We start from the raw sequence: 19,971 nt of genomic DNA on the forward strand, positions 1-19,971 counted from the left end.
CTTGGGCAGGGGAGTTGCCTCGGAAAACGAGGCAGCTGGTTCCGGACCGAGCCCCGAATGGCCCAGAGATATTCAACCCCCGTCCGACGTTCATTCCCTCGCTAATCCGTTTTTTCCCCTCCTCTCCATTTGGAGGGTCTCTTTCCCCTTAAATTTCCTGCTTGTCTGGCTGCGACACCCGGGGCCTTGAACGTGATCCGGTCCGCCCCCGAACCCACAGCCGAACACGCGCTCTCGTGTTAAACCCTACAGCTCAGTCCTGTACTTCATCAAGGCACGATCGCAGCCGCAACACCTGAACATGCCCCCTAATACGTTGTGACACCCTATTACTACCGTGCCTTTATGGCCTTCAAGGGAAATTACATTTTAAATTATAGCGCACAAGTATAATGGAAAATCTAATTGTAGCAATGACAATTTATTTATCAATCATTTATCATTTTGATTTATAAGGTGCCCAACTTGATTTAAAGGTAGCTAACGTTCTAAAATCTCAGGGCACCCGTACAATCAAGTACACGTTGGAAGCAGCAGACTGAACAAGGGGGCTGATTTTCTACAGCCTTCCGCTCATCTTTTCCCAGGGCTGACGCTAGGAGCCCAGCGAGGTTGAGCCCAGGGACCTCCAGGCAGTAGCTCGGAACTTCTTGATATCACATCTCATGTATTATAGAATTTGGCGGCCATGAAGCGTCAACGTTAACAGGGAGCCAGGTCCAGTCGTATTGATATTTCCACGTGCCGGGTTTACACGGCCTCGGAATTCAGAGGTAGGAGGGGCTTCCAGAAGCAAACTGATGGCCTTGTCCCCCTCCTCCCTCTTGCTTCTAAGGAGTGTGCCTCTAGGATTCACCCAAAGGCGTCCGTAAGTGCAGGTTATCAGCCCTTTGCACGCAACCCACCCCGTGGTGCAGATTCCTACGTTCTTGCTCCCAAACTCTTCCTTCCTCCCTGTCAGACGTCCGTGGGCTTTGTTCTAGAATCTGAGCACCTCTTTGACCGCCATGCTTGCTTAAGCTCGATGTGTCCTTCAAAGCCTGGCCCACCTGTATCTGGGCTTAGCTTTCATGACCCATCAACAAGGTCTACCCAACGCACACCTTCACCGTGCCCTAGTTTCCCACTTGACTGCACTCATTCATTCTGGCTCTGGAAGCCCCAGATGACCTCACCGTGAAGCAACACCCCAGTTAAAGCGTCAGGAGTCTTGGGATGCCTGGATGGCTCAGTCGGTGAACCATCAGACACGATATCGGCTCAGGTCGTGACCTTGGGGTTGTGAGGTCGAGCCCCACGTCGGGCTCCGTGCTGATCTTGGAGCCTGCTTGAGATTCTTTCTCTCTCTCTCTCTGCCCTTCCCCCACTCATGAGTGCACACACACTCTCTCTCTTTCCCTCAAAATAAATAAATAAACATTTAAAAAATAAGTCAATAAAGCATCAGAAATCCTAGGAGATCTGAAGCCTCAGACGTGTTGTTGCGGCAAATGAACCAAACTCAGAGACTCTGAGGGAGAACCATGCCCACAGGTCAAACTCAGTGGTCACATAGGGTTTTCCAGAGCATAGTTTTTCTTTCTTTCTTTCTTTCTTTCTTTCTTTCTTTCTTTCTTTCTTTCTTTCTCCTTTCTTTCTTTCTTTCTTCTTTCTTTCTTTCTTTCATCTTTCTTTCTTTCATCTTTCTTTCTTTCTTCCTTTCTTCTTTCTTTTTCTCTCTTTCTCTCTTTCTTCTTTCTCTCTTTCTTTCTTCTTTCTTTCTTTCTTTCTTCTTTCTTTCTTTCTCCTTTCTTCTTTCTTTCTTTCTCCTTTCTTCTTTCTTTCTTTCTCCTTTCTTCTTTCTTTCTTTCTCCTTTCTTCTTTCTTTCTTTCTTTCTTTCTTTCTTTCTTTCTTTCTTTCTTTCGTATTTTGAGAGAGACAGAGAGAGAGAGCTCAAGAAGGGGAGGGACAGAGAGAAAGACAGAGAATCCCAAGCAGGTTCAGCCCTGTCCACTTGGAGCCTGACAAGGGGCTTGGACTCACGAACCATGAGATCATGACCTCAGCCAGAAATCAGGAGTTGGACACTTAACCGACTGAACCACCCGGGCGTCCCCAGACCGTGGTTTCAACTCAGCACACACACACACGGCAGGCATCAAGCTAACTGGGGTCCTACCACGAAGGGATTTTTCCCAACTACATGTTCTTTGAATTCTGGCCTTCTACCTTCCAAGGCGAAATTTTTTCCACTACACCCAACTGTTCGCCAATTCAACACATCCCTCATCATTTACGCTCAACCTTGTTTGGAAAAAGACCTTGGGGTCCCTAAGCTGCCACTGTGAGAAAACACGACTCTTCTTTGCTTCTTCAGGGTTCTGACACTTGGCATTCCCAAATGCCTTGATCACTTAATAGTTATCATTTCTTGACTTAGGCTAAAATGACCTTTAAGGGCCTTTCTTGGGGGCATCTGGGTGGCTCAGTGGCTTGAGCGTCCGTCTCATGATTTCGGCCCTGGTCATGATCCCAGGATCGTGGGATCGAGCCCTTTGTTGGGCTCCATGTGAAGGAGCCTACTTGAGATTCTCTCTCTTTCCCTCTGAAATAAAATAAGTAAATATTTCCCTAAGAAATAAAATAAATAAAATAGATATATATATGTATATTTATATATAAAATAAAATGTCCCGTAGGGCTCATGATCTTCCCCCAGCAAGAAAGACGAATCTCCAAAAACAACTGATGGTTGGATCATCTGCCCCCTTACGCATGATGGGGGACCACTTGGGATTCGCAATGAACTCTGTACACACCCCCACCATTTTCTTGCCTGAAAAAAGAAGGTAAAGTTTTCTCGCCTCCCTCGCACTAACTTGAAGGCATAGAAGGTTGGAAAGCCAACCTTCGATCTGTTTTTAGAGGGAACAGGGCTGACCCAACTCTCTATGTGGTTTGATTTCCAGACAACTGTTCGGCCCCTGGAAACATTCCCTTTGGGATTTGTGCTGAACATAGTGCTTGACATGCCCTAGGCTCTTAAAATACATTAGCTGGCAATTATTATCAGTATTATAATGATTATTGCTACTATGTGTTAAAATCTGTTGGGGGCACCTGGGTGGCACCCTTATCTTGATTTTTGGCTCAGGGCATGATCTTACAGTTGATGAGTTCAATCCCCTTCTCTGGCTCTGCACTGAGAGTGTGGAGCCGGCTTGGGATTCTCTGTCTCCCTCTCTCTGCCCCTCCCCCACTCACCTGTACGCTCTCTCTCTCTCTCTCTCTCTCTCTATCTCTCAAAAATAAATAAACATTTTTTTAAAGATCTCTTAAAATTGATTCAAATGCATTGACTATTATGTCACTGTGTGTGTGTGTGTGTGTGTGTGTGTGTGTGTGTGTTGGGAGCGGGAAGGAGCATTTGATCCCTTGTTCTAAGAAGGCATAATTTAGATATTAAATTTTTTTAATGTTTATTCTTTTATTTTTGAGAGAGGGAGAGAGAGAGAACAAGCAGGGGAGGGGCAGAGAGGGAGAGGGAGCCAGAGAACCCAAAGCAGGCTCTGGGCTATCAGCGCAGAGCCTGACGCGGGGCTCGAACTCACGAACTGTGAGATCATGACCTGAGCCGAAGTCGGACGCCCAGCCAACGGAGCCCCCCCCCCGCAGGCGCCCCTATATTTTAAAAAATCATGAGAGCAACTTGCACGTTCACTGCACTTCACCTTTGCGTGCAAGGTGGACTTTTAGAAGTCAGCTCAAACACCAAAGTAATGGAACCAAGAAGGAGCAGGATGCCACCCCGGCGTCAGCACGGACGTCCTTATCAACTCCACCCCAGCCAGTCCCCACCCCAGTACCGACCAGCTCGGCCGTGGTGTGGCACGCCTCACTTTAGCGCTCTCGGCGAGTAAGGACGCAATTGGCTGAGCACCTGCCATAGCCACACAGCCGTCTGGGTGGTAACTTTCTCCAACCCATCTTGTCCCCTGGCTTTCTGCTGAGGCTGAGGAACCCGGTTCTGAGCTGCGGACAGTGCGGCTAAAACCCTGCCGCCCTAACTCGGTCTGCTACCGCTCTTTTCTGGTGGCCAGACTTTGTCCCACGTGTCTCCCAGGTGGCCAGTACCTGTCTGCCACTGACACCTGAGCGTTCCTCCACCCCGCAACCTAGAACCTTCCACCGTGCTCCACCCACTGGACGTGATCTCCTGGGAACGTGAGGGCAAAGCCAGTTCTACCCACCGTTGGTTCTTCTGCCAACTCGGACACTCGTCATGGGAATCCAGACTCTTCCACCCCAAGGTGGGATCAGTGATCTCCAGCCGTGCCCGGACCTGATCTCGTCTTCCACCTGTGACTCGGGTGCCCCTACACGAGCTATGACGTGAAGGGTCAGAGGAGGGAACAAGACGTCAACAGACAGGATTGCACAAATCTCCACCCGAGCCCTGGGAAGCCTAACGCATGGGACACCCATCGCCCTTCTCAGTAGCTTAGCCTCAGGTCAGAGTTTAATTCTTTCACTAGACTTTGAACACCTGGAAGGCAGGGACCGAATCTCACTGTCGCGTCCCCAGTGCCCGGCATAATGCCACAGGCACCTGACATGCTCGGTTGGTGTCTGTTGACTAAATGAACATCCCAACAACTATCCTCGATTTCCGGCTCCCAGGTATCACTCCAAGGTCCGGTTCTGCCACGGGAGCAAAATGGACGCTTAGTTTTCTACTAGCCAACAAGTCAGCCACATGGTATTATTAATATCTGCCCTGACAAGAGTACTCCGAACCCGTTAAACGTCATTCCAATGTGTCCGTCATAGAAAGTCGAGTTCGCGCAGATAAGCAACAGGTACGAAATGCAGATCAAAACCATGGTGAGCTCCCATTTCACACCCACCAGGAGGGTAATAATTACAGAAAATAGTAAGTGTTGTTGACGATGTGGGGAGATCGGAACTCCGAACGCTGCTGGTGGGAGTGTAAAATGGCCTACCCCCGCGCGAACAATAATTTGGTGGCTCCTCAAAAAGTTCAAAAGGCACTGCTAGGTATTTATCCAAAAGATACAAAAACACTGATTCGAAAGGGCACACGCACCCCCGTGTTTATAGCAGCACTGTCGACAACGGCCAAAGTATGGAAAGAGCCCAAATATCCATCGGCCGATGAATGGATAACAAGAGGTGGCATATATCGCGTTGGAATATTACTCAGCCGTCAAAAAGAATGAAAGCTTGCCATTTGCAATGATGTGGATGGAGCTGGAGGGTATTATGCTGAGCGAAATAAGCCAGTCAGATGAAAGACAAATACCATATGATTTCACTCCTGGGTGCAGTTTACGAAACAAAACAGATGAACGCAGGGAAGGGGAAGGAAAAATAAAATAATATAAAAACAGAGAAGGAGGCGAGTCATAAGACCCCCTTAACTGTAGAGAAAAAGCCGAGAGTTGCTGGAGGGGAGGTGGGTAGGGGATGGGCTAAATGGGTGATGGGCATTAAGGAGGGCACCCGTTGGGGGCGCCCGGGTGGCTCAGCCGGTTAAGCATCCGACTTCAACTCGGGACACGATCTCGAGGTTTGTGAGCTCGAGCCCCAAGTCGGGCTCTGGGCTGACGGCTCGGAGCCCGGAGCCTGCTTCAACACATCAGCTGTGTGTCAGGAACGAGAAACAGAGACCAAATATCTCTTCCCTATTGTGTCACAGCTGCCCACTGCTGGACCGATGGAATCTTCCAGAGCTGCCCCTCCGCCCTGGCCTCTAGAATTGCGCCAACAGAGAGGTGGAGCTCCCAAGCCACGTCGATCTTGGCTACAACCCTCTCTCGTCCCCCGTACCCACCATGGACTTCACGACGACCTACAATCTGTGGCGCCTCGGTCGGCTCATTATTGAAGCCAGCGTGGGACCCCTTCCTGGCAGGGGAGGCCTCCTGGGGGAGGAGGCGAGGGGAGTCTATTCAGTAGCTGCTCTATCAGGCCCGGGGAGGAGGCACGGCCTCTAAGGGCGCAATGAAACCAACTCCATAGTGGGGAGTCTGTCTCTGCCTTCACGGCAGTTCTCGAACCAGTCAGTGGGAGACAAGTGGGACCCACACACGGGGACCCACAGTGATGCAGGTTTTCCGGTGCTGGGGGACGAACAGTGCCGGAGGGGGTCACGGGCCTCCCCAGGCTGGGCAGGCCCCCGCCCAAGGCTGCTTTTATCCCGGCCAGGCAGCTAGAGAAAGAAACACCCCAGCGGTCTGGGGAAATGCCTCTAAACCCATCGTGACCCTGAGGCTTTCACTTCCAGGCTCACTCAAACAAATCTGGGCCTGGGGCAGTCGCCTCGCACCCCATGATCCCCCATTTTCAGGCCGCTTTTTTATTGTAACCAGATCAGGCCATCTAGTTGAAAATAGCCTCGATTGAACCTCTGATCCCTGCTGGAGTGGGAGGTGAGGAGACCGCCCCGAGGCGGGCGGCCAGGAGCCGGGAGGGTGGGTTGGAGCCTCACTGACAGCTCAGAGCCTGGAGCCTGCTTCCGATTCTGTGTCTCCCTCTCTCTCTGCCCCTCCCCCGTTCATGCTGTGTCTCTCCCCATCTCAAAAATAAATAAACGTTAAAAAAAAAAAAAAAGAAAAGAAACTCACCTCTTCCAGGAAGTCTGCCTGGATTACCCTCTCGAAACTACCCATTCCATCATACCAGCTTCCTCAAATGCAGCATTGCTTCCAATTTATATCTTCCTTCGTCACCGAGTCCTTCTAATAAACGGATATCAGAGGGAACGGGGTTCTTGTTTTCTAATTTATTCTGAGAGAGAGAGAGAGAGAGAGAGAGAGAGAGAGAGAGAGAGAAAGTGCTCACGTGCCGGGGAGGGGCAAACAGAACCGGGGAGAGGGACTGAGAATCCCAAGCAGGCCCTGCCCTGCCAGTGCAGAGCCTGATGCAGGGCCCATGAGCCCATGAACCGTGAGATCGGGACCTGAGCCCAAATGAAGAATTGGACGCTTAACCGACTGAACCACCCAGGCGCCCCAGGCATGAGGCTCTTGATCAGATTATCTCTCAAACTCAGAAATTAGGAATTCTGACATCAGGTGTGTTCCTTTTCCAGGGCCGTTGAACCTCCACAACGTGACCGTGAAGCAGATGTTTTCAACAGCTTTGTCCCAGAGCACCCAGCTGGAAATGTGCCTTCCGGGATCGAAACCCAGGTGTTCCGAGGCCCGGTCGAGCATGGCTTCCGATCGCCTGCCCCCTCTTTCGTGGTGTCTCCCTCCTGCCTGCTCACCCGGGCGCTAGGTGAGCCCTGATGAACTGGCCGACCGTGACAACAGAGGGACGCGGGCCGAGACCCCTGTCCCATCTCAGAAAAGAAAAAAACGGCCATTCGGTTGCTAAGAGCCGTCCCTCCCACAAACCCCTCTCGCTCCCCAAGGTTACGGGTCCCCTGGATTTTCACTCCGCTGACTCTGAAATGTGGACATTGGCCAACGTCGCTCCTACCCCCCCTTCACGTGCCCTGAGCCACGGCGATCTCTCAGACCTCTGGGTCCAGCCACAGGCAGACAGGGTGGGCACCGTGCCCCTACGAGCCCCTCGGGGCTCCCCAAATATCTCCCCCAGAAACCTAGGACAGGTGGGTCCTACAGCCCTGGTACACCCTTCAGTGGGGCGGAAGGGGACGGGGTCCCAGACAAGGCTCTGATGAGCGACCCGTCCGCGAGGGCTGAGTTATCGACAACTGGGGTTATCGACAGCTGGGCTCTCCGAGTTCCGAGGAGGGAGCCAAAGGGCCGGTAGCTAACCTCCCAGCTCGGCCCTTTGGCCAAGTGGCATCGCCTAGCCGAGCACCACGCTTCCTGCGGGGCTTATTAATTGTACCCCGCCAGCCCCTCGGGGCCCGTTAAGCCGTCGGCACCAGCGTTCAAAGGAAGATCAGCTTCAAGGCCGAAAGAGAGTAACAAGAAGTCAGGCAGAAGCTGTGCTTCCGGACGGATTTCCACGGACCTCTCTCCACTCCGCCAGGACCCTCTGGAGAAGCGGGAGCCCCGGATCCCGGCAGCAAAGGGCTGGCCCAGGATCCCGGGCTTGAAAAATGTCACGTCCCCTTGCTCTGGTTTCCTGCTGTCCTGTTGGAGAAGCTAGAGACGGGCCGGGCCGGCGGGCGTCCCGGGGAGGGCGCCTTCTCAGGGAGGAGCGTGGGAACTGCAGGCGACCAGAGGCACCTGCCCGGTAAAGCAGGCACCAAGGGGACTCAGTTGCCTGGGGGAAGTGGCCACACACCCCAAGGTGCGGGCACGGGGCACTTTACATATCAATGAGGTCAAGGATCAGAGGCTGTCCGCTTCCCGGGTGCTGTTATTAGCCTTTCTGGTGAAGAATCTTTCAAGCATAATTATATTAAAGCACGATTCTCTGCGAGTTTGAAATACGGGAATGTTCCGTTTCGGTACGCCTGTGTCATGAGATGATGAACACCCGATGGCCCGGCTACCGCGATGAGGTCTTTCATCGGGTAGAGCAAGACCCGGTAGGTCCTTGCTCTACCGGGGTCTGGGGGAGGGCAAGCGAGCTCGACAGGCAGGCGGCGGGGTAGGGGGTGGGAGGAAGGGTTCCAAGGGCAGGACTTTCCAGCAGACTTTGAGGGGAAGGGAAGGGGCCGGTCTCCTCTCTAGAGGAAGAAAAGGCCACCCACTGGTGTGAGTTCTGGGGTCCCAGGAGGGCTCCTCCCCAGTGTCTGCCCCCCACGTCCCGTCCCTAGGGGCTGGAATTGGTTTCTTTATGGAGGACACACTGTGGTTCCCAAAACAGAGGACCGTGACAGGGGCTGATTCTGTGCCAAGCACACGTAAGTGCAGGTCGGGGGCACAGAGTTTCCAGACACCCGGGAGGAGGGTCGGGGAGGACCAGGAAGGAGGAGATACAAGCAGGTAGGCATATTTGGACATACCTGGTCGACTTTACCCATCCCTGTAACTGCCTACATGTGACACAGGACACAAACGGACCCTCCTGGGAGCCAGGCAGCCCGGGAGCCATCGCCCGTCCCCACTGTCACACAGGCTCAGCCTGAGTCACAGGTGCAAGGGGAGATCACTTCCACAGTCCCAGAAACACAATGTCAGGGGCGGCTCATTTCTGGGAGTCCCTTTCTGCTGGCTTCGCTTCTCCTCCACGACACCTGCCCACATCAGGAGGTTCCCTTGTGCACCTTCGAGAACAATGTCTGGCTCAGAGCGAGCCCCCGGGTTTGTCTTATTAGTAGGGACGGTGGGAGTGAAGGCGTGGGAGCCGCCACAGCGGAGAGCCTGGTCTTTAAACATAAACCCGAATTGGCGCTGGCCGCCTTCTAGGCTCTTCTGCCAACGTGACATTGACGCAGCCATCTCTGACCCCTACCTGTGGGTCCAGCCTCCCACCTGCCTGCGGTGGAGATCTGTGGTCAAACAAAACCAACCCCAAGAAGAAGAGTTCACAAAGAAGCAGCCTCCCAACTGCGTCACATGAGGTCACCGGGAAAGGGGATTTCCGTGACATTCCACGCGTTGCCCCCACATTCACTTAAATCACAACCTTGACGGACTAAACGGCGGGGACACAATGCCCCTAAACACCGCCGGGGCTACGGGGGCCAGCAAAACCGTGGACGACTCTGGACTTGAGTCATAACAAACACGGGAGACGGTTGCTAATATCACCCCATTTTACAGATGAGGAAACTGAGTCACAGAGAGGTTAAAGAGCGTCCCCAAGAACAGTCACATGGCTAGGAGCGGCAGACCCACTTGGCTCTCAGTCTCTCTTGGTTAACCACGAACTTCCCCTGCATGGAGGTGGCCGGCTGAGAAATACAGGAATGGGCGAGAGAGAACACTCCCTCTCTCGGCTGAAAGGGAAATTCAGAGGGCGACAGAGTGTGACCGCAGCACACATCACAGTAAATAAAGAGCCAGCAAATGCCGGTGACCCAGACAGCCAAATGGCAGGGGTGAGAGAGAGACTAGGATCTTGGCAAGCAAGGGTCCCTATCCAGGCAAGAGTTGTGTAGCAGGGGCCAACAAAGCCCAGGTCACCCTGTGAACGAGCCTTTACATCACGGAAGATGCCCACAGAATGCGCCTCCGGTCCTCCCTTGTTGGGGATAGAAAAGGTGACGGGTCACCCAAAATGTCTCGTAATCGAACCATCCAGAAGGTGAACAAGAGCCAGATACCGGAAGCCCCAAGGCCAAACCTGGGGAGGCCGAATACCGTCTCCAGACCATCGCGGGCACCTGCCCGGCAAAGAGGCGTCCTGCCGCGTCCTCGGGGGCACAGACCAGGCTGAGCCGCCTGATCTGGCTTCCCAGCTCCCCCAGTCCCTAGCTATGGAAGCCTCGGGAAAATTGCTGGCTTTTTCTGAGCCTCATCTTCCTCCCTGGTAGAACCGGGTTCTTATAAACATTAAATGGGTGGTTATCTCATGCCGGCCTTCTTAAAACACAGGCCCCCACCCCGGAGATTCTGAGTCAGTGGGCCTGGGGCCTGGGAATCAGCATGGCTGACAAATGCCCGGATGCTGCTGGGCCCCCACCACCCTTCGAGAACCCCCCGCTGGCCTAGAACAACAAGCAGCAGGGGAACTCCGGAGAAAACGCGTGTTGCGACCCAGGAACGCGGCTCCAAATTGGATGTTTGAACGACCAGCCCTCGACTTGGAATCTTCTGGGATCTAGGCCGATGTCTGAGACACTGTGCAGGCCACGCAAAGACATGGCCACCCTTGCGTGACCCTGAGCAGAACATTCAGCGAAGGGCGGCCCCCTGGGTGGAGAGGCCTGGGTCCGTGCGGACGACACAGAGAGCATGTGCGTCGCTGAAAAGCAGGGAAAGCAGGGAGCCTGCTCGTTCTGGAGACTTCTGCGCTCTCCTGCTGGTAAGATGTCAAGATAGTTGAGCGGCTTGTGTTTTTCTCTGACTTCAGAAGCAACTTATGCAAATGCGGATAAGGAAAAAAGACAACAACACCCCCCCACCCCCGGCAAGCTGCAGGTTAACATTCTAATAAAGAGAAAAGTGGGGCGGGTAGGCGGGGCGCGGAAAAATTGTTCGGAGGGAGAGATAGTGGGATAAGGGGGGGTCAGCGGTTCTCTAACCAAAAGTCAGCTTTCACGGCAGATATCTGAGATATTCGTGTTACAGCTCTGAGAGCATCAGGAAGCATTGAAATGAAAAAAAAAATGTGGTTTCTTTCTCTTTTTTGGCCCCCCGAAAGACTTTCTAAAAACCAGGAAATGCGAGAGTCTCAAACATACCCCTAGAGATCTAGAAAGTTGTTTTCATTTGTACCAGTTTCCATAAATAGCATTTGCGAATAAAATCCCTTAATTGTTTGTAATATTAATTAAATTGGAATACACCTTTGATTTGCACTGGCACCTTGGTGTGAAACCAATATCATCGGGCTTTTGTTCAGTGATGTTCTAATTTCCCCCTTCTTTTTGTGAGAAGTAAGTCCCCTCGTCACAAGCAGGGTCTTTGTTGGTTTCGTACAAGACATGCAAATTCACCATCCTTTCTTTTTCTTTTTTTTCCAAAATGCAAGGTACAGGTAAGGAGAATTGGCTTACCTGTTGCTGCTAATCAATTTATTCGGATCCACACAAATCTCTGTTCTGTGGGTTGTTTTTTTTTTCAATCTGCATGCTCTAGATTCGTTACAACTAGAATCCGATGATTTCTAGTTACCATTCTAGTGGGACAACTTGACCAAGAGCTGTTCGATGCCAGCTGACTTCCAAATCCAAACTACCTATTTTAAAATGGGGATGAATGGGGGTGGGGGGGGGCGCCTGGGTGACTCCGTCGGTGAAGCGACCGACACTTGACTTCGGCTCAGGTCATGATCTCACGGTTCACGAGTTTGAGCCCCACGTGGGGCTCCGGGTTGACAGCTCAGAGCCTGTTTGGGGTTCTCTCTCTCCCTCTCTCTCTGCCCCTCCCCTGCTCATGTGCACTCTCTCTCTCACCTTCACTCTCAAAATAAATAAATAAACATTTAAAATAAGATCAAATAAAATGGGGGTGGGTAGGTGTTTTACAGCAAGGATTTTGTTTTGTTTGCCTTGTTACCAACTTGGTTTGAAGGTCGAGAGAGACAGAGTTCAGGAGTTTCCGCTCAGAAGTGGGACGGAGGGCAGGTACAGAGGACGATGCCCCAGACCCCAACCAGGCACCTATTTGCAAATCAAACCGAAAGTTCTAGATATCTGGTACCCACTAGTTTTAGGGGTCCTCCGGTTATCCGAGGAGAGTTAGGGTACGAAACGTCGAGTATACCCCACAGTCCTCAGCAGCTAAATGGGGAGTTTGGTTAAATGCAGGCAGCGCCCTCATCGTGAACACACTTGGGCTGTGCGTCCGTGCACAGGGGTGTGCGATCCGGGGCCACGACTTTCAAAGTGGCCTCGAAGGTCAACCGGTTCACACAGCTGTTTCTTTGGGATGCGGTCTTAGGCCATGACCACATTCTCATCCCGAGCCCCTTCCGACCCATTAGACGGATCCCTGTGTGGCTCTATTTTAATCTCTGATCCGCTTAATTACCTGCGCTCTGCTCACGATCCAAGGCCACCATTGCTGTTTCCATGGGGATGAGATATCCCATCCCCCTCCACGTTCGTTCTAAAGCCGCCCTCCTCGGCTGTCCTGGATAGTCCCACCTTCGTGGAATGTTCTTCATGCCAAGCCCAGAGGCCCTCGGAATGGACCGGAAACCCGAATCATAGTCGCAGGTGTCACCCGCCTAGACAGTGTCCACATCCAGCTTTCTTCCGGGAACCCAGTGTCAGGAGGAAGAATCCTTGGAATCACCACCTCCCCGTCCTCGGTCTCCTGCCAAAGAAAGACGTCATGGTTCCCCGCAACGCACCTACCCTCTTCCGGCACAGATTTTAAAAGACGACGCTCGTAGGACGAGACAGTAAATGTCACCGAGTGGCCAAAACAACCAAGCTCTGGGCAATCAGTGTGTCTTCATCTTCGATTTTGGGTAATGGAAGGCTAAACGCAGGGAAGTGACGGGCACTGAGGCTCTGCTACGTACCTCTGTGTAACCTTGGGAGAGCGGTTTAACCTTTCTGGGTCTGAATTTCCCTGCCCATGACCCTGAGGGGCTTGGCAACATCCTCTGTCAATTTCCTTCCAGTTCTAACATTCCACGATGCTGTGACTTTGAGCCACCCAAGGGATATGGTAACGGGCTACTTTCCACCAAAGACTCGGATGTAGTGTTATGAGCTGTAACACGGGCTTCCAGCAAATTCCCTTGCTCTCCCCAGCAGAATTCCCCGTGTCCGCACTCGGGGCCAGCCCGAGGCAACATTGTAAAACTGGAGAAGGCTGCTATCAACCTCTCCTCTTCCCCTGGGGCTGCCCCCCACTGCCCCAGGTGACTGTATTATTCACTTGTCTTGCCGTCACCCACCAGGGCTGATGCCGCATGTTCCGACCACTTCCTGCTCCCCCAAGAGCCTCCAAACCCGTCTTCCACTCCTCTGGGGCTCAGTGTGCCTTCCGTCAATCTCACGAGGTGCTCCGTTTAAATACATATTACTCGCCTCTAAAAGATACCCAAGGTGAACAAGACATCGTAGCTCTCTCCTCGGGAGCCTTCGATCTCAGAGGCAGGGGATCCTTACACACAATTATGCACTGGAACACATCGAGGACAAAAATAAAAACGAAACACCCTTCTTTTAAGAAGAGGAACCCTTCTTTTCAGAAGAGGAAAAGGGCATCGCTCCCTGAAGCGAGAAGGGAAGACTGTGCAGAAAGGGGGCATCTGAGCCGTGACACGGGTGTAGGTGGCTTCTGATGGCCCAGATGGCCGGTAAGAAAGGAAAGAAAGGACAGAAAGGAAAGTGTGAGCAAAGAGGCCGAGCGAGGAAGCACACCGAGCGACCCGATTTGGTTGGCTTCCACGGAAAGGAAGCAAACGAACGAGGTTATCAGCAGGGCTGGTTGAAAGCCCGTCATGAATGCCCGGAAAGCCTAACTAAGGTGCTGTTGTTTTTTCCATTGGACAACAGAGAGCTCTTGAAGGTCACGGGGCAAGGGCAGGGGAAGGGCAGGTCAGACAAGTGTGAGTTCCCAACTCTCCCCCGCATCGAGCAGCTGTGGTGGGTGCACGGATGAGAGTTTTGTGTTCACAGAATCCCTCCCCAAGGACATAGCTCTGGCTGCAGGCAGACCTGTGCACAACCGAGGAAAATAGAACGAGCCTGTCGTGGGGCGCCTGGGTGGCTCAGTCAGTTCAGGGTCCGACTGCTGATTTCGGCTCAGGTCATGATCTCGCGGTTCGTGGGTTCGAGCCCCGCGTCCGGGCTCCGTGCTGACAGTGCAGAAACTGCTTGGGATTCTGTCTAACCGTGCTCTCTGCCCTTCCCCCGCTCCTGCTCTATCTCTCTCTCCCCAAAAATAATGATAATGAGGAACTACAGACTGAAGTCCTGAGATGGGGGGGGAGGGGTGGGAATGAGACAAAGAAATGTAAGAATTGGAGGAAGCCCGCCCCCCCCCCCGCCCCAGGCTGGGGGGTGAGAAGGACATTTTAAGAACTTCTAAAAATGAAACCATCTTGGGGCGCCTGGGTGGCGCAGTCGGTTGAGCGTCCGACTTCAGCCAGGTCACGATCTCGCGGTCCGTGAGTTGGAGCCCCGCGTCGGGCTCTGGGCTGATGGCTCAGAGCCTGGAGCCTGTTTCCGATTCTGTGTCTCCCTCTCTCTCTGCCCCTCCCCCGTTCATGCTCTGTCTCTCTCTGTCCCAAAAATAAATAAACGTTAAAAAAAAATGAAACCATCTTAGATGCATATTCCTAAGGGAACGAAGCCAATCGAGGAAGGCTACCCACTGTATTTTACCAGCTACGTGACCTTCTGGAAAAGGCGACGCTAGGGAGGCAGTAAAATGATCAGTGGTCGCCAGGGGGTGGGTGGCGGGCAGGGGTGAACAGACACAGCAGAGGATTTTCAGGGCAGTGCAACTCGTCTCACGATACTTCAACGGTGGATACACATCGGTGCCCGTTTGCGCAAACCCACAGGACGGACCCCACCGAGAGTGGACCACAGTGTCAGCTATGGTGGGGTGATGACGGGCCAACGTAGGCTCCTCGGCTGCCACAAACGTACCAGTCTAGTGCAAGATGTTCCTCGTGGGGGCGCCAGGTGTGGGGGTGGGAGACTGGGGGGCATAGGAGAACTCTGGCTTTCCGCTCAGCTTTGCCATGAACATAAAACTGCTCTTAAAAAAAAAAGCCGATCTAAAAGGAAAAAAGAATGGATACTGATATTGCGTCCTTTTTTTATGTTTATTTATTTCTGAGACAGAGAGAGACAGACCATGAGTGGGGGAGGGACAGAGAGAGAGGGGGACACAGAATCGGAAGCAGGCTCCACGCTCTGAGCTGTCAGCACAGAGCCCGACGCGGGGCTCGAACTCACAAACCGCGAGATCATGACCTGAGCCGAAACCAAGAATTGGATGCTTAACTGACTGAGCCCCCCAGGCACCCCAAGGGCTTTTTTTTTTTACTTCACGGATCACCCAGTAGGAGCAGAGATTGATGCACGCAGAGAACACCCCGCTTTTAAAGGAAAGGCAAGGCTGTAAAGAGAGTCCATTTTTACACACACACACACACACACACACACACACACACACATTACGGCCAGGATCTCCAAACTTCACTTTTTCTGTAACACATCTTCTCGAAGCATGTTAGCCTGTGCGTGATAATAGGTGATATTATGCGTGGAAATAAACTATCTTTACACGGTGCGTTAAAATAAGGTTTCGTTTTCAAAACCTCTTTGCCATAATTACGGGGATTCACGGAGGCCGCGTCAGGGAAGCCCCTCAAGGCTTTCACGTATTTTTAGAAAGTCCTGAATCCCGGACCCTGAAGCAGGTGTACAGGACTGCCTGTCCCTCCCCCAAAGGAAAAGCAGGCCAGCTTTCCCGTCACACCCAGGGCCACCAGAGGAAGCCCTTCTGTGCTTCCCATGCAGCGTCCAGGCCTGTTCTGATTCCTGCCGAATGATGCTAGACCAGCTTGGTAACAAGGGGAAAACTTTCAGTCCGTTTGTTTTGTGGGCTTGATATTTCCCGAGGACTTATTCTGAGTAAGTTCAACTCCTGCCTGTTTTCTGCAAATTTAACTCTGGGGGTTTCTGTATTTTGGGTAGGGCTCCTGTTCACGCTTCAGTCGTGCAAGGGCAGAAACTATAGGAATTCATGTGCTTTGGGTGAATTTTTGGAATCTCAGCTCTTCCTCTCCAATGTCATAGTGCCAGGCTACGGCCCCGCCTTCTTCCTCCTCCTCCTCCTGGATTCTCTTCACAAAGAGAATGACAGGGGCGCCTGGGTGGCTCAGTCGGTTGAGCGTCCGACTTCGGTCAGGTCATGATCTCGCGGTCCGTGGGTTCAAGCCCCGTGTTGGGCTCTGTGCTGATCACTCAGAGCCTGGAGCCTGCTTCAGATTCTGTATTCCACCCCCCCACCCCTCTCCCGTTTGCACTGTCTCTGTCTCTCAAAAATGAATAAGCGTTAAAAGAGAACATTAAAAAAAAAAAAAAAAAAGAGTCCAACTCTTGATTTCGGCTCAGGTTGTGTTCTCACGGTTTGTTGAGTTCGAGCCCCGAGTGGGGCTCTTTCGGACAGGGCAGAGCCTGCTTGGAATTCTCTCTCTCTCTCTGATTCTCTCTCTCTCTCTGCCCCTTCCCAGCTCATGTGCGCTCTCTTTCTCTCTCTCAAAATAAATAAATAAACTTAAAAAAAAAGTGAATGACGATGATCAACCCCTAGGTAGACACCAGCACGTATTAGGTCCAGCCTGTTGCTGGCACCGACAGAAGGAAACCAGCCACAAAAGCGAGACCTCTCTAGGCCTGTCACCCGTGATCCTTACACCAGGGACAGAAAGGATCCTCCTCCCGGGTTGCGGTCTTGAAACAACACATGCCCCTTGTGCGGCCATCCTCTAATTTAATTGTGTTGTAGACAGAAATTGCGGTCTGTATGTTACTCTTCGATATTTTCTTAAATTTGTCTTATGGGTTAATCAGTGGTCAATTTTTGCAAATGTGGCCACGTGTACTAGAAATAAATATATATTCACTAATTACTGGGTACAGAGTATGCTTTTTGTATCTTGGAGAGTTTCAAAAGATGTTTATTTTTTAAAATCTTTTTAACGTTCGTGGGCTCGAACCCACGCATCGTTGAGATCACGACCTGAGCCGAAGGCGGACGCCTAACCGACTGGGCCACCCAGGCGCCCCAAAAGATGTTTAAATAATGTATGTCTTTCTATGTTTCAGTCTATTGGTTCTAATACTGACAGTGAGGCAAAATCTCCCAGAATCATTATGGATCTGTCCAATTCTCCATATAATTCAATCAAGTTTTCCCTGTGTATTGTTTGAGACTGTATCATCACTTCAAGCTTAAAATCGTCACGCATTTCCAAAGAATGGTTACTTTTCACATCACGGGGACCGCGTCATTATGCCTAATTTCTCCTTTCCTTGGAAAGCAGTTGTCCAATGTGAATGTGACAACGTTGTCTTGTTCAGCAGCTGACTCGTCGCTCTTCCTTCCGAATACTTTCGATGCCTCCGTGTCTTTACGTTCTGGGTACGTCTCCTGTATTGTGCACTCAGATGGATTTTTCTTTTTTCATTCGACCTCTCAGCGTCTGCCTCTCGACTTAGGAGTTGAGTCCACTTACAGCAAATGTGCAAACCAATTTTTATGCCTTCAGTTTTTACTATTCTGTGCTTTCTCATTGTTTTTTTTTTTTTTCAACGTTTATTTATTTTTGGGACAGAGAGAGACAGAGCACGAACGGGGGAGGGGCAGAGAGAGAGGGAGAGACAGAATCGGAAACAGGCTCCAGGCTCCGAGCCATCAGCCCAGAGCCCGACGCGGGGCTCGAACTCCCGGACCGCCTCGAACTCCCGGACCGCGAGATCGTGACCTGGCTGAAGTCGGACGCTTAACCGACTGCACCACCCAGGCGCCCCTAAAAAAAAATTTTTTTAATGAAGTCGGATGTTTAGCCAACTTAGCCAAAAGCTTTCCTTTGCATAGGTTACCTCTATCTACAATTACTGTATTAGAAATTGATATATTTTTTTAAAATTTTTAACGTTTATTTATTTTTTTTTCAACGTTTTTTATTTTATTTTTGGGACAGAGAGAAACAGAGCATGAACGGGGGAGGGGCAGAGAGAGAGGGAGACACAGAATCGGAAACAGGCTCCAGGCTCCGAGCCATCAGCCCAGAGCCCGACGCGGGGCTCGAACTCCCGGACCGCGAGATCGTGACCTGGCTGAAGTCGGACGCTTAACCGACTGCGCCACCCAGGCGCCCCGCTTTCTCACTGTTTTTATGTTTTTTTTTCCACATTTCCACGCCCGCATCCTGAGACTAATCAGTTATCCTTTATACTTTTACTTCCCTCTGATACTTAGCAGTGACATCTGCAATTTCTAGGTGTTCAGGGGTCAAAATTTTAACGTGCCTCCTTGGCTAACCGAGACCTCAAGTTATTCGGTATCTCTACCCTCCTCCTAAACAGGGAGACGGACTTCGAACACTTCATGCCGATCACCCCCTCTTTCCCTGTGAGACTGCAGACTGGCATTTTAATTCCTTCTTCTGGGTGGGAAGCCCAGGATCTGTGGTTGTTGGAGAACGTGAGTAGCTTCCTTGCCCTTCCAGGGGGGACAGCCTTCCTTCCATCCGTCTAGAGCAAATGTCCTCGGCTTCAGTCTGATTGGACAATTCTGGTCTCATATCTTTTCCTTAACCAATCCTCTGCTCTTAGGGGAGGGACTTTACTGAGTAACTGAGGAAGTGGATGACCAGGGTCCCTGTAGGGAATGATGGATCGCCACCAGGCACAGACACAGGAGAACAGCATGCTGTCCTGGAGAGAAGGAGAGATTGCTATCTGTCAGCTCCAACCAGCAGACATCTGCCCTTCAAATAAAGGGGGAGTGGGGCGCCTGGGTGGCTCAGTCGGTTGAGCATCCGACTTCGGCTCAGGTCATGATCTCACAGTCCGTGAGTTCGAGCCCCCCGTCGGGCTGTGTGCTGACAGCTCAGAGCCTGGAGCCCGCTTCGGGTTCTGTGTGTCTCTCTCTCTCTCGGCCCCTCCCCTGCTCATGCTCTGTCTCTGTCTCAAAAATAAATAAAAACATTAAAAAAAATTCAAATAAAGGGGGAGTTAACTGTGCAGTAGGTACACTACATTCATTCGCTTACTTATTCATTTAAATGATAGTTAGTCATTCGTTTAAATATTAGATACTTGCCTTTCATGAGGAGTCTGGATGGCTCCGTCGGCTAAGCGTCTGACTCTTAGTTTCAGCTCAGGCCATAGTCTCATGGTTTGTGAGTTCGACCCCTGCATCAGGCTTCCTGCTGACAGGGCGGAGCCTGCTTGGGATTCTCTCTCTCTCTCTCTCTCTGCCCCTCCCCGGCTTGTTCTCTCTCTGTCTCTGTCTCTCTCAAAAATAAACAAACATTAAAAAAAAAAAAATAGAGAATATATGCTCTTCCCACATTTCACACAGGCTGAGAACGGTTGGATAATTGCCCCGGGTCACAATAAATGGCGAGGCGCAGATGAGAACCAAGGCTGTCTGGTCCCCACAAACCAGCTCTGTATGGACACACATGCACCGAATCCTGTATCTGGGACGCTTCGGGAACCCCGAGGTCACAGCGCTGCCGCCTTCCAGGGATGGAAGGATCCACGAAGGTGCCGAGGAGCAGAAAGATGTCCCATGTCCCCGGGCTCGACTTCTGATCACCTACGTGACCTACATCTCAAATGTCCACATATGTAAAGTGACAAAAAGACTAGTTCCCACCTCTCAGGGTCCTGGAGAAAACCCAAATGAGAAAATCCATATAAATGCTAACCACCCGGCCGTGCT

The 19,971-nt window shown here is 51.6% G+C and overlaps 1 long non-coding RNA gene across 1 annotated transcript; it reads right to left on the reverse strand.

The window, feature by feature from the left end:
- Nucleotides 1–1,980: 1,980 nt before the first annotated feature.
- On the reverse strand, nucleotides 1,981–13,816 carry LOC109495176. Its single transcript, XR_002738961.2, has 4 exons — nucleotides 12,568–13,816; nucleotides 6,628–6,790; nucleotides 4,231–4,365; nucleotides 1,981–2,585 (listed from the first exon to the last, which is right to left on the reverse strand). It is a non-coding gene; the product is annotated as an uncharacterized LOC109495176 (long non-coding RNA).
- Between the last annotated feature and the right edge of the window lie 6,155 nt (nucleotides 13,817–19,971).

This window comes from Felis catus, chromosome E3, assembly GCF_018350175.1.
Source record: "Felis catus isolate Fca126 chromosome E3, F.catus_Fca126_mat1.0, whole genome shotgun sequence".
Lineage (NCBI taxonomy): Eukaryota > Metazoa > Chordata > Mammalia > Carnivora > Felidae > Felis > Felis catus.